The sequence below is a fragment of the Paramormyrops kingsleyae genome, chromosome 5 (genome assembly GCF_048594095.1).
Source record: "Paramormyrops kingsleyae isolate MSU_618 chromosome 5, PKINGS_0.4, whole genome shotgun sequence".
Lineage (NCBI taxonomy): Eukaryota > Metazoa > Chordata > Actinopteri > Osteoglossiformes > Mormyridae > Paramormyrops > Paramormyrops kingsleyae.
In genome coordinates this window covers 16,353,422-16,362,258 of record NC_132801.1, presented here as the reverse complement: position 1 = coordinate 16,362,258, position 8,837 = coordinate 16,353,422, and the positions used below count along the sequence as shown (strand labels likewise).

Genomic DNA, 8,837 nt, shown 5'->3' with positions numbered 1-8,837 from the left:
CGCGGCATAAGCTGCAGGGTGCAATCGCAAAGCTCTTTTAAGGAGCCACACGGGACGCCGCTTCTCCCCCTGTCCCCTTCTTTCTGGGAGCATTAAACCGAATTGCGGAAATGAAGTAATTTCAGTGGGGAGCTGTGATGGCATGTCTAAGGAATTTTTGCCCTAGAATTTTCCCCTCTGCTCTAGATTTGCGCAGAGCACATCCGAAATGAAAGGGGGACTTTCTGAATACAAGAAAACAAGACACTTGTCAGAAATGTCATCTTTTGATGTGTTGCCCAACTAAAATGATGCATCGCTCACTGTTAGAGCTAAACTTGTAAACAGGCTGCCCAGAAGGAGCTATTGCAGGGTATATGCCTTCTCATAATCCCCATCCTCTGATAATGATGATAATAATACCATAAACACGGGATGTGGAAAGCCGGCGTAATGCTCTGTGCATGGCTCATCACCACATACATGCCGATTGTGTGCTGTGTGCCTTTTGTTTTGAGTTTGAAATTGGGGTCATTTGCAGGGTGAACTGTGCTCCAGGATCAGATATCAAAACAATAGTGTCGACGGTATGGAATACAACTTAGTACAGTGGAATAACCCTGAGCTAATAAACAGTGTGCTGAGTTTGGGGAAGGGAAAAAAAAGTCAATTAACCTCTGTCCTGCAACAAATGAATCAGCGGCTGTGATTTGCATTTTTCATTAAGCGAATACAGAATAATTAATTTGGCCTTAAAGTAATCCAGCCGCTGACAGCTGGAGACAAACATCTGGCTGCAGCAGCGGCGCTCTACTGTTTGGCTACATAAAGCAAAGCGAGGTCGGAGAGCTGAAAACAGACTGCCCTGCCACCAGGATGTGCGGCAAATTCTTTGGTAAAAGAGCAGTAAGACTCACAAAGGCTTGCAGTTCATCAAAGCTATTCGCATTAGATGTCTCCTGGTGGTTTCTGCTAAAGGTAGGATATGAGTCAGACGGTACCGGGGAAGGGGAGGGCAGTCATTCTGCTGTATTTCAATGTGTAATATAAACAGCTGAGTCTCATTCTGGAGCAGAATGCATACTTTTTTTTCTGCTGACAGTCTAAAATCAGGCAGAAGCAGCCGATACGGAGCTCTGGTTGGAGGCCTACCTGTGTCAGAGTGCCACTGCTCGGGTCTGATTTACGCTGTGAAGGATGCTGCTGGAGCCTCTCCCCTCGATCCGCTGCTGCCTGTCCTGGGTCAGCCACGCTGAGGCATGTCCCTCTGACTTGCACGAGCGCTGCCGAGCAGCCGGGGCCTCGGGATAAACGGGGAGCGGCGGGAGCTGGGGGGGGGGCGGGGGGTGGGGGGGGGGAGGAGCATGGAGCGGGCAGAATGGAAAATAAAAACAGAGCCGGGGTGGAAGGAAATGGGGCAAGAGAAAGTGCAGGGGAGAAGAAGGAGGGCAGAGGAGGAGGGAGGGAGTAAGGGAGGGAGGCCTTGCTTTATATAGGCACACGGTGCCAGGTGCTCTCAAGCTGATGAGTTAAACGAGGAGTACCGTAACGACCGGCCTCATGTATGAGAAGGAGAGAACCACAATTCATTAGGGGTGGGATGGGGGGGGGGGATATATGTACTGTCCATTAAAACCACGATCAGCATCACAGAGGCATGGGAAGTCACTGCATATTAGGGAGAATGAACAAATAAGGAGGTTTTAAAGGGACAACAAGTTGAAGGAAGCAAGAGCTGGCAGGGGTGTTGAGTGAATGACGTAGAGTCCAGCAGCAGCAGCCATGTATGAACTACTCTGCATGTTTGGGATTCTTCTCTAAAAATCATCCTGTTGCTCCGTCACTGAACACACCAGAGGGACGGAGGGGACATATTCTCATAAGGAGAAGCCGCATCTAGGTCTCTCGTCCAGACTACAGGGGAATATAGTGTCTGGAAGTTAAATTTCATAGCTTTCTCTAGAGTTGACAAATGCCTTTCCGGTTCGTATGTCCGCTTGATGTATTTCGTTATTGCTATTGTCTGTTACCATTTGCTGTCTTGAGAAAACAGGGTCTAATCTCTTTTTACGTTTGATTCATTTCCCTGACACTTTTAGCGAACGCAGCTCAGCGCATTCGTCCGGTATTTCTCGTTGGGGCGTTTATTGACCTGCTGGTATTGCTGCCCCTCGGATCGTTGTGATGGCGGTTATAAACCACTGTCTGAAGCCTCGTGAAATACACCCTTAAACATCTTGTGAAAAAGTGTGATGTCGTTTTGAGAAGGATGGTCTCGGTGTCGTGAGGGAGGTCAATAACCTTTGGCTCGATGCTAGCAAAATAATTGGCAACAGATAAGAACAGTGTAGATATTATGTGAGTCCCGTCCTACAAAACATGTTTTCCACTGACACCAGAGGCTTGTAAAAAAGATTTCCAGCTTTGTTTGAAGGGGAAAAAGGCGAAACTCCCTCAACCATCTGGCCTGTGCGCTAATTTACTGCACAGTCTTTATTTAGCTTGTTTGGCTAATTTGGATCTGTGTTTTGTCCTGGCATCTCATTTCTCTTGGGAATTATAGGTCTTTTCTGCCTCATTTGTTTATGTTGTGATGTGTTACAGCCTGAAATTTCCTCTAAACTTTACAATCCACGCAACCCTTTGAAGAGGCAAAATGGTTAATGAAAAACGACGGTCATAATTATGTACCTTATCACTCCCTCCGTTTTCCTGACCGTGCTAAATTCATGTTCCGGTACTTTTTGGAAGTCACACTGTAAATGAAATGGTGACCATCTGTCTGCCTTAAAATGGGACCACATGCTCCTGCATTGAGAACGCCCTGTAAAATCCCACATTTAGGTTCAAAGAATTCCAAGCAATGATGTAACCATAATGGCCAAGAAGCTTGCAAAACAACTCCTGGATGATGTTGTGGAAGGACACAGATTAGGGGAGGGGCACAAACACCCCCCACCCAAGCAATGTCAGTCAAACTGTCAGGTACAAATGCCAAATACAGTGTATTACTCCAAAGGCGTAGTGTCCCTGAATGCCGATGGGTCAGCATCTCTTATGGGGACGTTTTTCATTGGCAGGAACAAGGAAACCTGTCAGGATACGAAGTATAATAGCAGAACACTGACAGATTCTTACAGAAAACTTGCTTCAGTCTGCAAAAGACCCCAGATAGGGACAGAGATTCACCTTTCAGCAGAATGACAACGTGAAGCACAGAGTCAGTCACTCAAATGGCTTAATAGCAGAGAAGTGAATTTGTTAAACCTGGGCCCTAACCAGAGTGACAGTCTGCAGCAAGACTCCTGTGACTCCCATCAAACTTGACATAGCTCACATACTCCATCATCGCACTATCACAGGCTAACCCGCAAGGGCTAAATGTCTTTGCGCAAATACATTTGATGAACGCTACTCCAACCAAAATACTTCATTTTTATTTTTCATTAACCATGGTTTTCAAAAACATTTTGATGCTTATTGTGGGAGTTGTGAAGTTGGTCTGCATTAAAGGAAAACAGCACAGGCTGTAAATTCTTGTCTAAAAGTGGTTGAAATTACTTATTGGCAGTGCGCAGTTGTTGTTCTGTTCTCCTTACCTCTTTATGAATATTTTTTTTTAATCAAACCCACAGTACACTTTCATCATCTTAGCATTATGGTGTTTCCGATGTGTGATTCTATGGTTGCACTGTGGCTTCACACCCCCAGGAATGACATATTCATTCTCACCCTGGCTCACCGACATGTGGAGAGTGCACATTCTCCTCATGCACACATGAGCTTCAAGCAGTGTCTCCCCACAATCGGAAGACATCCATCCATCTTCAGATAGGAGGTTTATAGTGGTGGTACCAAATATGTCAGACCAGGCCGCCCATTCCAAGGTCTCCGACTCCAGAATATTTCTGTGGGATTCTCAGATGTTCCAAAGCCAACCAGGGCTGTATAATGTCCCGAGCTCGTCCATGGGACGTGTTCAGAGAAGGTCCCTTGGGAGCCAACCAGATGGCATCCTCGTGAGATGCCCAACCCAGCTTATCTCACTTAGCAGTTTTATTCTACCCCTACCTTGGAGAGTGAGCCCAGCGACCTTATAGCAAACTCTTATATCAGCTAACTGTACATGCAGCCTTGTTTTCTCAGTCTGTGCCCACATCTCATGACTATGGGACACAGACTAGCCGGTGAACTGCAAGCCTCGTTAGACAATCCAGCTCCCAGTTCCCCAAAGACTAAACCTGTGTGTGAGCACATGCATGACAACTTCCCCATCCAGGATACACCCTGCTTAGATTCCTGTGCTGCAAGGTCACGTGACCCTGCATCCGACACGTGATTATGGAAAAGGGACAGATAAGTGTCTGAACTACAGATCATTGAAGTGTTTCTTCCTGGATATCCTGTTTTCATTTTCTCATGTGCATCACGTGTTAAACCATGTTATTATTATTATTAATGAATAGTGGTGTCAGTTATGAGAGGAAAGGAATGTTTAAAATGTATTTTGATTATACAAATTAGACTGGCCTTGGATTTTTTATGTATATGAACTTGTAACTGAAAATTCAGTTTAGCAGCTAATTTCCCAGAAACCCTAAATGCATCCAACCTAGGAAACGTAGATAGAAATGCATCTCTGGAATAAAGTTTGTGAATTATCTATATGAAAGAAAAATAAAACTTCTTATATTTAGTTTACATTATTTGGTCCTGATTTTTATGTATATTTTTCTTTATCCTTAATGATTTTTTGTTTCCACTCCACAAAGAGATTTCTTTGTACGAGTTTGTGGTCAGTCGGGTCATGGGAGTTTAAAAGAGGGCGGTCCTATGTGTGAGTTAAGGTCCAAAGGCAGATTCTTTCAGAAGAAAAAACTGGTAGAGATGGAGACCCGTATGGGTCACCACTTCCGTATGAAGGAATTTCCCAGCAGTGGTAACACAGTTGTGGTTTATCTCATGTGAATAAATGACTTTTTCCAGAAGCAGTTCAAAGTGAAGCTAAGTTATTTCAGCAAAATAATACTAGTATACTGTCATATTTCTTCATAAGTTTAAAATTCACGTGGTGGCACTTTTATCATTTACAAATTTGTTTTCTCTGGCATTAAGATAAATTGCAATTATAAAGAGTTTTCTTGGCAATAGGTGAGATAAACTTAATGATTTGTGTTAAGAGGCTTGGTGGATTTGTTAGTGTGGCTGAGTGATCTAAGGTTTAGGTCACAGGCATTTTAATGGCATGGGTTCAGTTCCCAACACTGCCGTTTTTGTGGGTGTTGTGTTGTTCAGCAGGTTAGGGCTCATGATGGGAAGGTCACCGGTCCAGATCCCAGGGCTGAAAGAATGATGTCACAGTTCCCAATTGCTCCAGGGATGGAGAGCAAGTATTTAAGCATAAAAATATAATTTCCCCACAGGGATAAATAAAATACCACTGTTCTATTCTATTCTATTCTATTCTATTCTATTCTATACAACACAGGAACGGCATTATTTTTTCATGGCTCACGGTTAATACTAATCTCGACCACTAGATGTCCTCCTGGGCTTAATGTTCAGAATACAACCAATTTAAGCAAATAACACAAAAACAACGTAAATAAGGTTAGAATCCATGTCATTATAGCTGCAATGAAAAGAGGTTTTAACTCAGCTCCTTAGAGGGTAATAGCCAAAACATAAAACACTAGTTCTTATTTGAATATTACGGCAGAAAAAAAGATTAATACTTCTGTATACCATGCCTTTACTGTTAATTCAAGATCTGTTTATGAACAGCCAGAGCTTAATAAATACTATATGCAACTGTTGGTGATTTAGAGAACATGGCTGCGTATAAAGGCTTCCGTATCCCGGCAGAGGGAGACAACACTACTAGTCAATGCTGCTCAGTCATCAGTTAGTAAAATAACTTAATGCTTTTGTTTTTTTAAAGCGTAGCTTTACCTATGCAAGATACCTTTTTATATACTATATAATATTTAGTTTTATGTACTTCTTATTTTTCCATTTAAAATTGTAATTACAGTTAACCATTTTTTCCACGTTTAATGATTATGTTTTATGTTTTATGATTATTGGGTAAGTAGTAATTTTTTAACAAATTATTTTTTTTCTTTCTTCGTATGTGAACCTTAAGCATACTTTTGAAATTTAAAATAACAAAAAAACTACCAAAAGAAAAATATACGGTGGTTTCGGAAATATAAACATTGTCACGTACAATGAACAGACCACGGAGGACTGATCCTCATAACACAGGATGTAACTTTCCGACGAGTCAAGCTAAGCTTTACAGCCCGACTGTACAGAAGCTTCCCGTTCGGCGCATTGACTTGCACGTGAGGCCAAGTTGCGTAATCCGACAGCAGCCGTGCCATGTGACTGCTTCCAGGGTACGCGCACTCATTGGCTATTTACTGACCAATCACAGTCCCGCTCCAACACGTCAACACGGCGCCGCAGCAAGTTTGTAGACGATGCAAAGGTTGCTAAAGGAAGTCTATAAATGTAGCGTACACAATTTTTAAAGGACATTGAAAAGGCAGAGCCGGTGGGGGTAAAATCATAACTTACTACCTTACATTTTGCTGATTTTTTTTGACTGTCGAGGCTATATTTCGTACATGCTTTATTGTTATAATCTAAGCAGTACAAATGTTTTTTCCCCGAAGTCTCCTCTGTCCATCTTCTAACCACTTATCCTGGTCCTGGAACCAGTAATATAAAACATAGAGCTCAAGGCATACACAGTCATATTCTATGGGAAATTTAGAGATGCTAGTCAGCCTGATGCCATACAACACAGAGGTGGGATTCAAACCCCCACCCCTAGTGGTGTAAGGCACCAGCAATACCGACAGAGCTGCTATGCCATTGCGTGTGCTTTTCTGCATATAAATAATCAAAATGAGTTCTGATCAAGACCTCAGCGATGTCCAATGTGATGTTACTGCATGCGGCAGGGGTTTCACTGAATAAGGCTGCCTCTGTTTGCATCACATGGTCACAATAAACCCCCTCAAAGGTGATTTCAGCTTAGGGGAAACAAAGGAGGAAAAGCGGACTCTCAGTAAGCAGAAGCACATGCTGCTTTTCAGTCCTGATTGCAAAGTAAAACAGTAGAGTAGTGGTACAGGGCTGTGTGCAGAGTTCAGAGTAGGCCATGAGTATTCTTTAGAAATGTTAAGGTCATTTTATGGATTTCTGGACATTGTGGCTTTGTTTCTGTTATGACTCATAACCCCTCTGAAATGCCTATATCTGAGGTGTCTTCTCCAATGAGCATAGGCTGTTAAGTTCTGAATAATGCAATAATGATTTTCATGCAATCACTGCTAATCCCTCATTGGTTCCTGCAGACACTAATTCACCACGTTGCATCCACGCAGCCTTTGATCCATGAAGAGTCACAAAATGACCTTTTGATCACTTATTGTCTGTTATCTGTCCATGCAAAACATATTGGTTTCTGGTGTAAAAGTATTTCACACAAAAAGAAAACAAACACATTAAAAAATCAGTTGTGCCATATTAATTCATAATCCTTTTCCCAATTTTGGGGGACAGCCGCTGCAGGTGTAACCAAAGATGTTTTCAGCTGTGCGCTAGTTGTGCTGGTCCTTCTCCCAAAACCTATGATACGGCTCTCTGTGCGTATAAATCAAGAAATACAAAATCTGAGAAGTGTAATTATAATGAATCTGGCATAGGTGGAATGACAGAAAATATATGACACAAATTTGACTAAAAGAATCAGTGCAGAAATTCCTTCGCTGGCACCTGGCCTACAAGTGTTTGCCGTTTCCTTTGAAAATGATTTCATTCAGGATTTTTGTTCTGGTCCCAGCTACAGTCACTATTCACCACAAAGAAGAGAAAGTAACATTTGTGTTGCCATTTCTTATCATAAAACCAGGACTTGATTCCTCCGAAGACAGAAGCTCTCGGTGACGTGAGTCACCTTTGCATAACTATCAGATAGACATCAGCTCAGTTGCAGTATGTATCTGTGTTGAGCTGTGGCATGCCTCCGCGGTCACAGAGAGTTGCCAGAATGTGGAACAACAGGCTGTACTGGAAATCAACCGAGTCAACCTTGCACTGCGGGAACGGTTGTTTTTTTTTGTTTTTTTTAAAGGAAGATCAGTAATATTTGCTTGCAAAATATAATTGTTAATTTTTATTCATACATGCAAAATGATGCCTAACCTTTCAGTGTGAAGGGAATCCTGACCTTGTTAAACCAGTACAGTTTGTCTGTGGTCAACATTTCATAGTTATATTATAGGGTATTTGTTTTAGATCTATGCACAGGTACTAAAGAGGTATGGAAAGCACGTGAAATATTTTTGTCTGAGTATTTACTAGGATATGTATAATTAAGTTATAAATTATTCATCTTTAAGTATAAAGTCGTTGCTATCTTAGCATTAAGTATGTCACCTTGAGATTAAGAACACAGGGTGTCATTTAAAAATAACAAAAAATAAAATTTGATCTCACTGCCATCACTTCCAGGGTGTAACCGGCTTTGTGCCTTATGCTGCCCGGGATAGGCTCCAGGCCCCCCCATGATCCTGACAGGTTATGATATCACCATGGATGATAAAATCTGATCTGTGCCCATTCTGTTAAACAGAAACATCGAGAAATGAATACCAAATTCGCGGGTTTCCTTACTAATTATTTAATGTCCACAACAGAAACAAAGTTATACTTGTTCTACTAGCTGAATAAAAGCATTGCTTGCGTTAGGTTGACAGTTTTTCCTGACACCCCCCTCACCGTTTGGATCTGCCCAAATGCCTCCTTTTCTATGTGACCTCTCGTTACTAGAGGAAGTGACGTAA

At 42.2% G+C, this 8,837-nt stretch overlaps 1 protein-coding gene across 2 annotated transcripts in view; it reads right to left on the bottom strand.

Annotated features, from left to right (window-relative positions):
- c1qtnf1 (C1q and TNF related 1) overlaps window positions 1-1,289 on the bottom strand; it is a 10,837-nt gene extending 9,548 nt beyond the window's left edge. For both annotated transcript variants that reach the window (XM_023822697.2, XM_023822698.2), the window contains exon 1: window positions 1,132-1,289. The gene's annotated coding sequence lies outside the window, so the exon portion shown is untranslated. The remainder of the gene's footprint in view (window positions 1-1,131) is intronic.
- Window positions 1,290-8,837: the final 7,548 nt, after the last annotated feature.